At 39.9% G+C, this 16,063-nt stretch overlaps 1 long non-coding RNA gene across 1 annotated transcript; it reads right to left on the reverse strand.

Annotated features, from left to right (window-relative positions):
* Positions 1-3,234: 3,234 nt before the first annotated feature.
* Positions 3,235-9,137, reverse strand: LOC141275783 (uncharacterized). The gene is made up of 4 exons (XR_012324074.1): positions 9,018-9,137; positions 8,761-8,833; positions 7,682-7,742; positions 3,235-3,350 (listed from the first exon to the last, which is right to left on the reverse strand). It is a non-coding gene; the product is annotated as an uncharacterized lncRNA (long non-coding RNA).
* Positions 9,138-16,063: the final 6,926 nt, after the last annotated feature.

Raw genomic sequence — 16,063 nt, forward strand, 5'->3', positions numbered from 1 at the left:
TGAGGATGTTATTCATAAAGGCACAGTTAATCAAACTCAGACCTCTCTTCAAAATCTCACTGTACAAGCCAAACTTATTGCCAGCGGAATGAAATTGCCAGACCAGAGAAGGTAAGTGAAAGTCTGTGTGCCCTGGCTTCGGAACTATGAGGTCTCAATCCATTTTAAAAAGTAAAAAAAGTGTTTTTGTGTGTGTGTGTGTGGGTGTTTTTACATTTATCAAATATCTAGCTTTCTATCCATACAATCAGAACTTTGTACTTTTCCAAGGATTTTTAACTATATAAGTAGATGTTTTGTTTATTTTAATTTAATTTACCAAAAAGGAAAAAAATTCTCTCCTTTCTCTCCCTCACTCTTTAGAGGAATTCAGAAAGGACAAGTATGAGCCAAAATCACTTCTGGCTAGAGTCCATGGTTACCAAGCTGAAAGAGAAGGCAGTTTTATGGGTAAATGGTCTTGCCTCAAATGCCAGACGCCTGCTAAAAGTATCACAGGCTCTCAGAAGCTTTCTGTGCCTTCTCTGCCATCACAAACACGAATGGTGGGTCTTTCAACAGAGATGCTGGCATCTTCTTCATTGATTACACCCTTGGGTTCTGAGAAAAATGGTTTTCTTTACTCTTGGCATAAGGGAATCTCTATACCAGGTGGAGTCATTAGATTTCAGTAGTTTAGAACTAACTCAGAGTGATGAGAGACTCTAAAACATTGTCATGTTCTTGCCCTTGAAGGGAAAAACTAAACATAAGGAGATTTGGGTTTTAGCAGTTTGTACAATTCCTCTGCAGGTTCACATGCCCGCTCTCTGCTGGTTTTGTTTGTTGGCTGGTTAGTTGGTTCATTTTTTTCCCTAATGGAGGGACAAATTTGTCCAATCCTTGAAGATGCATGTGAAGCAAAAGTGTAAACAGGCAAGCTCGAGGTTCTCCTTCCACAGGGGAGGAAATGAAACAGTACAAGTGGGGATCCTGACCAGAGTCTTGAGTCAACCGACCTGGGTTTGCACTTAACACTGCTCTACATCTGGGATTCTATAAAATTCAGATGAAAATTTCTATCTCACAGTGTTGTTGAACTTTTTTTTAATTAATAAACTTTATTTTTAGGGCAGTTTTAGCTTTACAAAAAAATTGAGCAGGAAGTACAGAGAGAGATACTCCCTCTCCCCCTGCCCTCAGTTTCCCATTATTAGTATCTTGCATTGGTGTGGTGGGTTGTTGAATTTTAAATTTCATATTACACGAAAGCATAGCATTTCAAAAGTTGAAAGTTGCTTAGAAAAATGTGAATTATTATGATTGTAATTCAAGACCCTCTCATTTGTTACTGAATAACACTTTCATTTTTTGATGACATTTCATGGGTAACTCTTATCAAAAATCTCCCCCAAATCCCTACCGGACCACCACATAGTTTGTGAAATATCATCTGTAAAGATGTTTTTCTTTATATTTAAGATCTGTTTCCCTAGTAACATCTCTTTGAAATGCAAATGCCCCTAAGAGAGAGAAAAGAATAATTCTAACTATAATAGATAACTACTGTTGATTAACATAAAGCACAATCCTCATTCACACTCTAGAAAGATATTGACCATTAGTTATTTTAATAAGAATGATAAAGAGAAAGATCCAGGTTCTTAAGTAGACATTGCTCAAGACAAGGACTGGAGTGCTCTTACATTGTTCAGTGACCACAGAAGTGGAAATTATGGCACAGGAAAGGAGAAGAAAGGCAAGTTAGTTTTGAAAGAAGGGAGCCTTGACTCAGCCTTTCTTCAAGAGAGAATCAACATCTGAACAGAATGGCAAGGGATATCCAATCTGGCTCCATAGGAGTTCAGACAGTGGGATGATGTCACTGACTTGACATTGAATGAACACCAATAAGATAAGCTGGAAGAGCTTCAAAATAGTGCCAAGAACATGGTTATAAGAAAAGTGAAGATTGAGAAGAATGAACATATTGGAGTTCAGAAGTGTCAGAGAAGCAAGCTTGACATGAAGGATAGAATGAATCCATTTTAGAGCTGAGTCACTGATGAATTCAGTTGTAGCTGGCTGTAATTGAGGAGAAAACATAAGGTAAGTATACATATTGTCTAGACTTCAAAAACACGTACGAAGCTTTCAGAGAGTTCTCAGGCATTGTCAACCATTAAAACCCCTGCAAAGGTCTTATAAATATGAATACCTGGCAGAGAGGATCAGGTAAGTATCTTTGTTTAAGCTACTTCCCTGCATCTTAATTAATCATCCTCCCTATGAGAAGTGCTATTCAGTTACTAGAGCCTGATATATTGCTCAGGTGACCCAAGTATTTCCAGGCATTGCTGGCTAGAGCCCGGACAAGACCTAATAATTCCTTTCCTGAGGACCTACCACAAGAAAATAATCAGAAATAAGGGGCAAATTTTGCATTCAGAGATGTTCACTGGAGTTTTATGTATGTTAGCAAAAATAACCTGAAGTCCAATAATAGAGGGATGTCATATCCATATTATGAAATATCACACATTTTAACTTGTTTTCTGATAACACCATGATATAGGGAAAAAAATGACCTAATGTTAAGTGAAAAAAAAAAAACAATGAAGACAAATCTGTATATATACTGTGATCTCTATCTAAAATCCTGAGCACCACCACTTACACACTAGATATAACACCCCAAGAAATAGCAAAATGTCAACCATGGTGTATTGTATTAGTCAGGGTTCTTCAGGGTTCTCTCTGAAAACCAGAAGAGAAACAAAACCAATAGGGTATACATAGAAAGATATTTGTATAAGGAATTGGCTTTTGTGATTATGGAGGCTGGCAAGTCCAAAGTCTGCAGCTGATGTTCCAGTTCAAGTTGCAAGGCCAGCAGGCAGGAGGAATTCCCTCTTATTTGGGGAAAGGGCAGCTATTGTTTTCTATTCAGGTCTACAATTGATTGGATGAGGCCCACTTACATTATGGAGGGCAATCTCCTTTACTCAGCCTATGGACTGAAATGTTAATCTTATCCAAAAACACCCTCATAGAAACACTCAGAATAATATTTGCCCAAATATTTGGGTATCAAGTTGATACATAAAATTAACCATGGATGGCATGTGCTGTCACTGGGTCTGCAAATTGAATGACAACAGGGACTATATCTTTTAGCATGAATTGTTATGTGAATGATTTATAATTTATTAGCCAAGCTAGATTCATTTTCAATATTGAAGAAAACACAATCACCTTCATTGATATATTATCCAAAGCAGTACCTTCTTCCACTGAAATCTGGTTGGAGCCTTTCACTCGACTGTGAAGAGCAGCTAAGTTAGTGAAACCTCAGAGGTCATTTCGTGTGCCTGAAAATACATCTAAGCTGAGACAGTTGGCAAATGATTTACATAAATTATAAGTTATTTATATGTTATGTTATTAAATTACAAAAATTAATTTTTATTTTAAAAGTCAAAATATTTATGTGGCAGAATTCAGTTATAAAGCTTCTCTTATTATTACTCACATTTGAATATATTGTACAAAAAATCATGTGCATTCCCTGCCCTCCAAGGAATATGTAACTATTAGATACTATGCAATAACTCTTGCCCCAGCTTAGGATTCTAGAAATGTTTTCCTTCCTCTCAAGGTGGAAATGTTCTTCCTGAAGAGGTTCTCTTTACAAAGGGTTAATTCTAGATGTGTGTTGGTGGTTGTAGTAGCGCTTAGCGGTCAGAAGGACTGGGGGGGAAGAAGCAGAGAAGAGGAGGGGAGACAAATATTAACTTTCCAATTAACTGTTACCCAAAGGATAACTTTTAATTAGGAAAGTAATTTCTCCCTCTTAAAAAAAAAAAAGAAGAGCAAAATAGCCTATTAGAGTAACAAGAAAAACGAACAAGCATCAATGGGCACTTCTACTCCATTTTCCTTCCCTGTGGCATCTACCCCATTCTCCATGTTGGGGACCTGAGACAGAGCCCTTACTGTAAGTGACTTGTCCCCGGCTCAAGGAGCAGGCACCCCAGCCTTCCTCATATTAATCCTCTGCTCAGATCACCCAGTCAATATACCACTCCCAAGGGGACAAGATCTGTCTCTCAGGACTGCCCACTTGCCTTGAGCATCCTTTGACGGCCCCAGCCATGATCTATTCTTGTGTAATTGGGCAATTACATTTAAGAAAGGGGAGGGGGGACTCTCATTAAATCAAGAATTTAGTGACACCCATTCAGTAGCTAATACTTGGGGATAAACCTCAGATCAGTCCTGATCCTGTGAAAAAGTTGGAGATAAACTCTCTCTTTTTTAAGACCCTGGTTTCTTCTCCAGCTAGTGATGCTAAACTAAGGACCTGCTCTAAATCTAGGTTCCAGAAGGCTCACCCGAAACCAGATCTGACTTCTGAACTGTCCAGGTAATGCCTGCCCATCTCAGCATAACTTCCTAGGTCAGGTCCTCCCGTACTACCTCACCTACAAATGGCTGTCTTCTTCACCCATCCTGGACCCAAACCTAAAAAGAAGAGGTGAAGTGGGAAATTGGTTCCAGCTGCACAGCCACCCGGGACACGGACAAGGGACCTCAAGCAGGGTGATGGGTGACAAAACTTCAGACCTAAACTTAGGTACTCCACCGGAAAATCACTAAAGCTTGATGGTAACTCATGCTGAAACTCACTGATCACCTCAATAATTCAGTAATTGTAATATATGTTTTTAGCTTTAGGGTTTACAAAAAAACCTCTGTGGCTTTTTCATGCATTCACTCCATCAATGCCCTGATGATGGGAACACTGTGCACACAGCATGAGCTGGAACTAGAAAGGCCAAGTCATGCTCATGGGTCCCAGTTTCTGAGTCCTAATTCAAATGTCATGTCATTGGCATGATACTTTCCTATCCAATGCCCTTTTTCCCCTCTAAAAAACACATTCTGTTTCTTCTTTTAACTTTCATTTTGATTTTTTGCCTCTTCCACCACCTGTGGTTCTCTTACATTCCTCCTGGTGATATTTCTTTTACTTTATCCACAATTTTTCCAGGAACCATCAAACGCCTTCTATCATGCTGGTTACTCGAGGTGTGAGGGGAGGGTATTGACAAATAATAGAAGACATGCTTCTCTTCATGGGTTGCTTGCCAGCAAATTGCGAAGATGTGGGAACAGTAAGAGTTGGAATTTGCAGGCCTTCTCGGCACATCTTATGTATTAGCTAAATTAGAGCTCACAACCACAGCATGTGTTACTATGATCTATGATCTATTGGATGAGGAAACTGAACGACAAGGAAGTGCTTAACTAGTTGCTAGTTAAGGAACCGAGCCATAATTTGAAAGGCAGTCTAACTTTTTAAAGACTTCGTTGTACTGTGCCCACTGTACAAATGAGACAAAGATTGGAGATATGTCATAAAATACTTAGGAGCATGTGCAATACAGTCATGCAAACAACTAAATGCTGTTCTGTGGTATAGGCATCAAGAATCTAATGAAGCTGAGAAGTTGCTGGGGTTCTTTGTCCTTTTTCTGAGGGGAGGGTTAAGCCCACAATGGTTAAAACCTCTACTCTCTGATCCCCAACCTCTCCTAGCCCTGCCTTTGCCTGCTGCACCTACTGCTCTGTTGACATGGCTCCTAACAATGGCCACTCCATCTCTGGATCTCAGTCATCCTGACAAGGTGAGTCACTTCTCCTGCGTGAGGACTGGGCCTCTCTGAAGTTGCCCTGCCTGTTTTCTTCTTTAGCAGCCAAAGGCCAGTTTCTAGTATCAGCCTAGCTGTGTCACCTCCCACAAGCTACTTAAACGCTCTGTGCCTCAGCTTTCACTTCTGGAAAACAGGAATAGTATTGGTACTGTTTAACAGGGCTTTGTGAAGATTATATGAGCCAGTACATGTAATGTCCTTTAAGTAGCCCTGACATATTAGGAGGATTTGCTCTTTAAATAATAGTTTTTATTAATACTCTTATTATTATTTGTTATTTATTATTATTCTTTTTTTTCAAAGCAGCGGTTCACTCTGCTGTTTGCCTTATACCTCTCCTCCCACACACCAGAGATCTAGGCTGAGGTTTAATCCTCATTCTACTATCCTTCTTTCTGTATCCCGTCTTCCTCAGAAATTGAATCTGTCCCTGCAGTTTCAGTGACTGTTTATATTGGATAACCACCTGATCCATAGTCTATCCCTGACTCTTCTTTTGAATTCTGATTTTCTATTTCCACCTCTTTACTGGATTGTATTGCTAAGACCAAACTCTTCATCTGAAGCTCAAAATTGGTTTTTCCTTCAGATTTTCCTATTCACTCAGTATGGCAGACAGACCATAAGGAGACTCCTAGTGAGTGCCCACCTGCTGGTGTCTGTGCCTTATGTCATGCCCTCCCCTTGATGTGGGTAGGAAGGACCTGTGACTTGCTTCTAACCTATAGAACATGACAAAGCTGATGGAATGTTACTCCTGTGATGATGTTATGTTGTGATTCTAATTTAGCAGATGGAACAAGTGGGTTCCCTTGCTGACTTGATTAAGTAAGCTGCCGTGTGGAAGAAATCCACATGGCAAAGGTCCGCCGTGGCCTCCAGGACCTGAGACCACTTCCAACTGACAGCCAGCAAAACATAGGGGCCCTCAGTTATACAGCCATAAGCAAATGAATTCTGCCAACAGCCTGAACGAGCTTAGAAGTAGATTCTTTCCCAATCGAGCCTGCAGAGAAAATGCAGCCCAACGGACACCTTGGTTGCCACTTTGTGAGACCCCAGGCAGAGAACCCAGATAAGCCACGCCCGACCCATACAAGCTGTGAGATAATACATGTTTAGGCATTGTTTTAAGCTGCTAAATTTGTTATGTAGCATAGGACACTAATACACTTGACATCAGTTGGTATCCATGGGAATATCACTGTCTCAGTCTTGCTGGAATTAAATCAAATTAGATTTCTAGCTGCTCCTTGTCATTCAATCACTAAATCTAATATGATTGAACTTATTAATAATAGTCAATACTTATGGAGTGATTTTTGTAAGCCATGTGTTGTACTTATTTTATTTGTATAATAATCAGTGCCTTAGGCATTCTCTTAATAGATGTTGAAATTGAAACTTGGAGGAGACACATAATTTGCCAAAGGTCTCACAGTCAATAAATGTCTGGGATTCAAACCTGGTACATCTGATTCCTAATCCTGTGCTCTTTCTACTGCATTGGACTGGCTACCCAGGTGCCTGTGTTAAATCAGAAGTCCTAAGTTACAGTTCAAATTAAAACTCCTTATATCAGCATTTTAAATCTTTCAAAATCTGGTCCTGGTTTCCTCTTCCAGACTTTTTCCTATTATTCATTTGCTCTCTCTGAAATTCTTCTATGTTTTTGTATTTCCTAACATTGATTCACTATCTTCCCTAGTCCTGAATCATCCTCAATGAAACAATATACCCCTTTGATAAGTTAGCAATGGAAAAGGACTTTTCGAGTGTAGAGGGGAGGGCTAGGAGCCCTGGACTGCCACTCCATATTTCAACATCAATTCACATCTGAATCACAAGGTTTACTTCTGCCACTTGTCATACTGATCCACATAGGTTACTGTCCCCCAGTCTTTAACACGTGAGCAATGCACTAGGGATGCCTGCTGTTAGCTGCCCTACCCTCAGTCTCTTCTGTGGGAAGTTGGCCTACTCACCGCCCTCTTTAAAATTGAATGGATCATTCAATATCAGCGCCATCGCCAGTCGTACTGAAACCTAAGGCAAAAAGAAAAATGTGCACCCTTACTTGCACTTGTCAAAACGCCCTTCCATAGGTGTAGCCAAATGGGAAAAGTTAATAAAAGCTCTACCATCAAACACGACTGCATATAGAGCTCTGCCTTGTGCAGTCTGTTCACAAGTCCTGTCCTTGTCAACCCTCCTGGTGAGGAAGGAAAAGACCTCAGGGTCCAGGACCCCAGGGCTGATTGAAAACAACCCTCTCTCACTGCACAACAACAGAATCATAAAAAAAGCAGGCAGCACCACGCTGTCTCTATTTAAATAATAATATTTTGTTTTTAAAATATTGTATTAATGTATTAAATACTAAAATAGTATTTATCTTGATTATTGACTCTTTTGGCTTCCCATTAAATTACGTACCCAAGGGGAGTGCTTCCCTCTTTTCACCCTGATTCTGGCCTTGTTCAATTTCAATGGCTTGGCCTCAACTGATTGAACTTCCTCAGGCCATCTGACCCCAGGACAGTCCATATGTGAGATTTGTACTTGGTGACGCTGTCTTGCCATGAAGGAAACTGCTGTGGGAAATAGTCCAGAAAATACTACAGTAATCATACAAATTTTCACACATAGGATGACATCATCCTTTCCCCCACCTCCCTCCCATTCTTTCTGTGTGACAAGGAGTCTCCTGTGGAAGGAAGGGGCGAGGGAGGGAGCGGAGAAGAGAGTTCCCAGGCAGCGTCTGGAAGGGCACAGGAGCCGGGAACTCTGGGTGGAAGTGGACTGTGGTAAGATAGTGAGGAAACCTAGACCTTGTAATGTGGAGGTTTATGCAGCCTGTTCTTCCTTCTCCAGTTTTCTTCTGTTTTCCCTTCATTTTCTGTTAAATTCCTTTCTTTGTAAAGCACAATGCCAGGGCCCCAATTCTTTGATAAACTTTCCCCGACCACTGCGATGCTTGGTTAATTTCCTCCTTTTAGACTCACTGTCTGTCACACCAATAGGCTGTCTTGCCTAAGTCAGGGGTCCCTTACATTTCACTCACCTTGCGTAGCTCCTAGCTACATCTCCCAGCCCAGTGGGATCAGTTGCTAGGGTCAGTCTCAGGAGTCAGAAATCTGAAATAATTCAGTGACCTTCTTTACCAACGATTATAATCATACTAGCCACCCACAAATTACCAGCAAGGAAAGATCACAAATTTTAATAAATGATCATTGACATCACCAGTTTAAGAACATTTGCCCTTAGCAATATGCATAGCCCCACTGACATTAATAAGAGAATGTTTTTGTTTCTCACCGTTCTTCGTCTGGTGCCAGGAAGAATAGCTACATTCATTCCCTTCCTTAGAATCATAAACTCAGCTTATCTCCTGGGAACCAGACCTTCTCCTGGGCTGGACCTGAATCTTTCATAACCGTAAACACATAAGAAGTTTTAACGCTGCAGGAAGGAAATATTCACTCCTAGCGAGACAGTGGAAATTTTACGTAGACTAGCTTTTGGAACCTTCCCCCAAGAGCTACAGAATCCAGAAACCTATCTTTACTATTGTAACACACTCTTCAATTGTATGATTGACCTCCCAAAACAAATTGTAAGTTTCTTTTTTGAAAGGCCATGTTTTAAATGACTTCCACTCTCCAGAGTGCCCAGCACAAATCACTATACATATAGTGATTTAAGGAGTAACAGATCAGACAATCTTGAGCATTGTTGCTTCAGTTAACGCTGACTGCACCCTTGTTTGGGCTCGGCAAAGGGTGACAGGTTAATTAGGTGAAGTCTCTGCCAGTCCTCAGGGCCTTGGAAGAAAAAGGAAGAGATAGGTGTCAGGGCTGATCTCTGCAGGTCAGGACTACCCTGTAGGAGCGCACAGAGGAGGCTGTGAGAAACAGGTCTAGTTTACGAGCATATCCACTCAGAGATCCTGCCAGACGCAGATGGTGAATGACCACGTTGTTCAGGAGGGTAAGCACTTAGCTGCTGTCCAGGAAAAATGCTGGAGGTCTCGGATTCAACAGGGCAATTCTGCACTGTACATATAGCAAAGATGATCCAGACCCACGAGAATGAGGAGCTGCCTTGTAGATGATAAGCTGATGGACAGAGTAGAGAGAAAGAGAAAAATGAAGAAAGAGTTAAAAACTAGAGGTCAGAAATGTTAGGAGGCTCTGATGAATAGAAAGCTGATTTGGGAATTATTTTACAAATGCAGCCCAATTGCAGTGGTGTCCTCCTTTCTAGACTTGTCTCAGGGAACTTAATTAAATTCCTCCGAGTCACACAATGTTAGAAAATTGTAGAACTGGGTTTTGAAGTCTATCTAGTCAGTGGGATCAACTTTGGAGTCTGCCTTCTTAATCACTATGCATACTGCTCCAGATAGGACATTTTTCATCATTCCCTCCCCCAAATCGCTATATTTAATTATTTTTATGTTTTTCTAATACTCTAGTGTTCTGGCAGTGCTCGTATTACTTTTGTCACTATTTTAATTTCCTTTACCTTACAAAGACTTTCACTCTGGTAGATCACTGCACAATTATTTTTTCTTCTAAAATCTGAAAGATCAAACACATTTCACACTGCCAAAGGGATAAGTCATTACAACAATGAGGCAGTGCTAGAAGCCCAAATAATTTTAAAAACTTGTTTACCTAGAAATACCAATATATCCAGTGACATTTGATATTTGTGATATGCAATATTGATGACAACACACTCTCACTGGACTTGGTACTTCAATAGCATTTAGTTCATCAGTAAAGTGACATAAAAATTTACTTTCTCATGATCCCACACTTATAAACTCAAATTGACAGCTCTTTATGTTTAAATGCACTGACTGTTTTTGCTAGAAGGTAAAAATGAAAGTGATGAATTTTCACTTCATAGATATTTCCAATAAAATATAGCACCTAATTTCTCCTCTAGAAATCCAACTGAATGGAAATATCTTTGTTTGTTTGTTTGAGAAAGAAATATTGGTATGAACATGATAACCTGAAAACCCAAACTCCTGCACACAAGAATCAGCCTCACAGGCAGGTGGTGTTAAGGTTGTGACACAGAGACAGAGGTCAGGATGCTATAGACTGAATGTTTGTGTCCCCCAGAATTCATATGTTGAAATCCTAACCCCCAACGTGATGATATTAGGACTGGGACCTTTGGGAGGTAATTAGTTCATGAGGGTGGAGCGCTTATGAATGAGATTAGTGCCCTTATAAAAGAGACCCCAGAGAATTCCATCACCCCTTCTGCCTTGTGAGGACACAGTGAGAAGAGGACCTTTTGTGAACTAGAAAGAAGTCTCTTACTAGACACAGAATCTGCCTGTGTCTTGGATATCCCATTCTCCAGAACTGTGAGAAATGAATTTCTGTATTTTATAAGCCACCTAGCTACAGTATTTGGTTACAGAAGACTGAATAGACTAAGACACAGGACTTTCCCAGCGAGGAATGTTTTTCCACCAATAACTCTGCAAAATGTTCTCAACAACGGCCTAATTCAGAGAATGGAAAGCAGAAAAATTTATTTCCTGACAATAGAGCAGAAGCATCCAATGGAACTTTCTGGGACAGTGGATATGTTCTATATTTTGTGCTGTTCAGTATAGTTGCCACCAGCCACATGTGGCTATTGGGCATTTGAAATGTGGCTAGTGCGACTGAGGAACTGATTTTTTTAATTTTTACTTTATTTAATTGTATTTTTTTCCTGGTACTGAGTAGGGTACCAATTCTTTTTTTATTTTTAATTTTTATTAGAGTATGGTTGATTTACAATGTTTCATTAGTTTCTGCTGTACAGCAAAGTGATTCAGTTATACATATACGTATATCCACTCTTTTTTAGATTCTTTTCCCATATAGCTCATTACAGAGTATTGAGTAGAGTTCCCTGTGCTGTACAGTAGGTCCTTAGTAGTTATCTATTTTACTTTATTTAATTTTAAATAGCCACATGTGGCTAGTGGCTACCACATTGGATAGTACAGCTGTGGAATGAAGCAAAGATGTTCTTACATCCTTAACTTCCTACCCTTAAGGAAAGGACAAAAAGAAATTCTTTGAAGAGAATAGTTTGAATGAAGAATGGGGGAGACCACTTTCATAATCTTAATTGCCAGTTGTATTCATTGTATGCTTCTCAGTTTCAGTTTGCAGACCAATAAGATCCAATACAGATTATACTATGGCTTTACTGAGGCTTTACTGAGTTCACCCCCTGGGGGGGTGAACAGGGCATTTGACCGGAGGCAGGTGATCTGGAATTTAGTCTGGGTGTTCTGCTACCTGAACAGGCCCTTATGTCTCTCAATTTTAGTTTTCTCATCTGCAAAATGAAACTGTTGACCTCAACAAATGCTAGGGCATCACATGATCACAATGGTTTACATTCCTATCCAATTGACAAGACATTATTAAAACATTTTTTAAAAATCAGTATTATTGCTTCACAGAGGTAGAACTAAAACTCTTAGAAGTCTGCTGATCGAAAATAAAGCTTTAAGGAAATGCCAGAAATGCTTGGGATTTTCTGCAGGAAAGATTTTGTGACAGATCAGAAATACAGCAAATAAATAAAGCAAATGCATGCTTTCTTAGGAGAATAAAAGTGGACAATAGAGGGTATTTGTATGCTTAGAGCTGCTCCACTTATTTCCACAAGTTCCATTTGTTCATACATAGAATAACCACAACAGGTCTGCCAAGTTGCCTCAGCATTGGGCTCCGTGCAGTAGAGGCAGCGTTGGCACAAAGCGATTAGCTATCATCTAGTGAGAGGTCTCTGATTCACATTTGCACATACAAGCAAGGGTTTGCAAGGGCTAATCAGATAATTATACCTCAGGCAACCAATTTGCATGGCAGGTGATACAGAGTTTTATTTTATTTACTTTACATTTCAGCCTTGGTATTGTAAAATGAGGTACCATGTAAAGTCACAACTGGTGGGGTGTTTTGTTTGTTACAACTTGGTTTGGTAAAATAGGTTATGAGTTTATAAGGATCAGATTGTGCTCTGTGACTTACAGTGTAAAATGACCTCACACTGAAGCCACCAGCAGAGTCCTGTGCCATCCAGGACTGTTTTTCTCCATACCCCTCCCCCAACATAAAAGATCCTAAGTGTCTTTGAAAATAAACAAGGAATCTCCATCTCTAGCCACTGCAGCTTATTATTCTATCTTCAGATGTGTGGTTTGTAACATTAAAAAAGTATGTAAGCCAGCCCACACCTAATATTTTAGTATAGAGATGACCAGTTGAAACTTTAAATGTTCAACACTTTTCTTCTTGCCTTTTAGCAAACTCTCCATATAGTTCTAATGGGCTCTTAAAACATGAGGTAACCACCAGAAATAGCCGCTTTATTTAAAAAGCTCACTGTTCAGGTGCTTTTGCTAATCTGACATCAGGGAAAAGCTAAGTTCAAATTTCATACTTTGGAAAGCAATAAAAATCACCACCTGGAAATCCAGAGGTACAGGCAAATTGATAGTCAAAGCAGGTGTGTTGACCTCATAGAGACGTGGCAGAAGTCATTCAATGGTTCTGGAAGGAAGGTTAGGGTCCCAGCAGGGCAGCAACTTCCTCGGGGGTCGGGGGGAGCTTTGCTGTTAGAGTTCTAGCTGCACATGCTATAGGCTTCCACTGTCTTACAAAGAAAGTTCTATTAGTTCTGCATGGGTTGGGGATAGGTGAGTTAAACTGACTGGTTCAAACCAGTCTTCAAATAAAAGAACTAAAAACAATAGACCCCACGTGTATGAGCTCAAACACTAGAGGGCATTTCTATATTTTTTTTTTTCCATTTTTGATTCTTTTTTGTTTTCTTTTGGCTCAGGCCTGGATCATGAAAAGAATTGCTATACACTGCCAGAAAGAGTATTTGCAGAGCACCAGCTATACCTTAGTGAATCCCTCTAGTTCAAGTCACATGGGAATAATTTCTAGGCATCCAATTATTTAACATTTACCAACCACTAATACTATTCTGAGAAAACCGCTAGAGCATTTGGTATAGTCATTAGTTAGGAACTCAAAAAAGTAGGAAAAAACAGGGTAGGAACATGAACTCATTAATTCTCTAAGCTTCCACTGAGTACCTAGGATGGTAGACTGCATTCGTATTTCTAGTTTTTCACTCTATCCACATCTTTTGCCATGTGGCTTTGAAGTTTCTTCCACTAGATGTGGAGTATATTTTGCCACTCAATGAAGGTCGAGCTTGATCATGTGACTTGCTTTGGCCAATTAAATACTAATGGATATGACATAATGAAATATTTGAAGTGTGGGTGTGCAGTTAAGTTTATACTCTTGTGCTACTGCCTCTGCCATGGGAAATACTTTCTTCTGATTAGTTGCTGTCCCTTCAACCTGGGTTCTAGGGCCAGACTGGAGCATAGCCTACAGCAAGGAGCCAAGACAACAGCTTGATTAGAATCTCCCAGCTGAGCATAACCTACATCTTCTGATCCACAGTTAACCTCAGAACCATGCTCTAGAGTATAAATGCTAAGTTTTGTGTGATGATGAGTCTTAGTGTGGCTGGTTACAGAGCATTTTTACAGTAGTTGTTGACAAAGATACTTTTTATGTGCAAGGCATTGTGCTGGACTCTGGGGAACCTCAAGATGAATTAGAGACATTCCTTGCCCTTGACAGACTCTGGGTGTAATAGAGCAGACGTGTACATAAACTGCACAATATAGTTAGTGCTATGAGAGGTCTGGACCAGGTACCCTGGAAAAAAAGAAACAAATTGAAGAAAAAGATGGATGGCCACCAAAATAGAGTTCCCCTGCACTCAGTTCATGCTAGTCCTTTTATTAGCCTTAAAGGTATTTCCTGGTAAAACTGACCTTCTATATAACTAATCAAATTCCAGCTCCTTCTATTTAATAATTTTGTCTGTTTAAGTGTTTAAAATATACTCATTTTTCTCCTCTATACATACATTTACATTTACTCCAAAATGACAGCTGATTCAAGACTAAACTTAGGCTAAATCTCTAACATGAATTGAGTTCTATCAGCAATATGAGAAGTATATCTTTCTACCCATTGAAGAAAATATCCAAACCACCTGAGGACAGTGAACAAGATATGTTCTTTCTCCATATGTAAATCCAGATCATGTGGAAATGCAAGGCATCAAGGCTGGACTGTCTAGGAGATATTTTCACACCTGCACGTTCCTCCCTACCATCTGAGACATCCAACCTGAATCCCACTGTTTGTTTGCATTAAAGCAGAAGGTCCCATCTTTTTTATCTGTAGAGGAATTGCTTTGGATTTCTTCCAAAGACTTATGAAATTCTGGAGACAGCAAACAAGGAGATGAGGGGTAGGAGAATAAGTGTTGAAGTTACTGATCTCTGGTGGGGAGAGGCTTATGCTACATGCCTCTGTCTTTTCAATGACAGACATGGTTGCATCTGCCCCCAGTATGTCCTATCCTGCTGAAGGTCTTAGTTAAAGTATCTAGGCATTGTATTAAAATGTAAATATTCCTCTGGGCTTGATAATTCAGGAATGCTTGAGGATTCATGCTATAACCAGGATCAGCAGGCACTCAACCATGAGTGCCCACACTCCACACTTCCAAGCCTTTGGCAAACATCAACAATCAATCATGGAATTCATTCCTACTGAGGCTTTCAAATTCTTCTAAAAATAATGTTGCAAAAAGCCACTATAATTTGAAGCTAAAGAACATGAAGACAAACAACATAGGCTCAAATGTTGCATCTACTACTTCCCAGAAGTGTTATTTTGGAAAATCAGTCTTTCTCTATACGTTGATTTCCTCATCCATCAATTATGTATAACAGTGACACCTACTTCATAGGATTGTTGTGAGGAGGAAATGAGATAATGTATGTAAGTTGGTTAGAAAAGTTCCTTACACATAGAAAGAGTTAAATGATTGGTAGCTCTTTCTGTTATTCCCCACCTACTAGACAAAGCATGTTCTAGCTGTTCCATCTGATGACCTTGCCTTAGGACATAACTATCAGGAATGTCTGAACTGAGAAGAAACTTAAACACTTAGTCCACTCCCTCATCCAGCTCCCCTGGCCCTGACCCATGACATCTTGTAAACTAGGAAACAGGCTCAGAGAGGTTAAGTGATTTGCTCAGAGTTAGTGAAAGTCAGGACTAGAAGTGGGTTATACTGACTCCTGATACAGTGCAATTTCCATGAAACTAAGCCTAGGTAAGCCATTTTATCTTGAGGGTCGGTGATCAAGGTTGCAGAGGGCTTTGTGCAGCCATCATGGAACATCACCTCCAAGGTGTATAGAAGGAGGTCAGGCTACCCAG

Source organism: Tursiops truncatus, chromosome 11, assembly GCF_011762595.2.
Source record: "Tursiops truncatus isolate mTurTru1 chromosome 11, mTurTru1.mat.Y, whole genome shotgun sequence".
NCBI lineage: Eukaryota > Metazoa > Chordata > Mammalia > Artiodactyla > Delphinidae > Tursiops > Tursiops truncatus.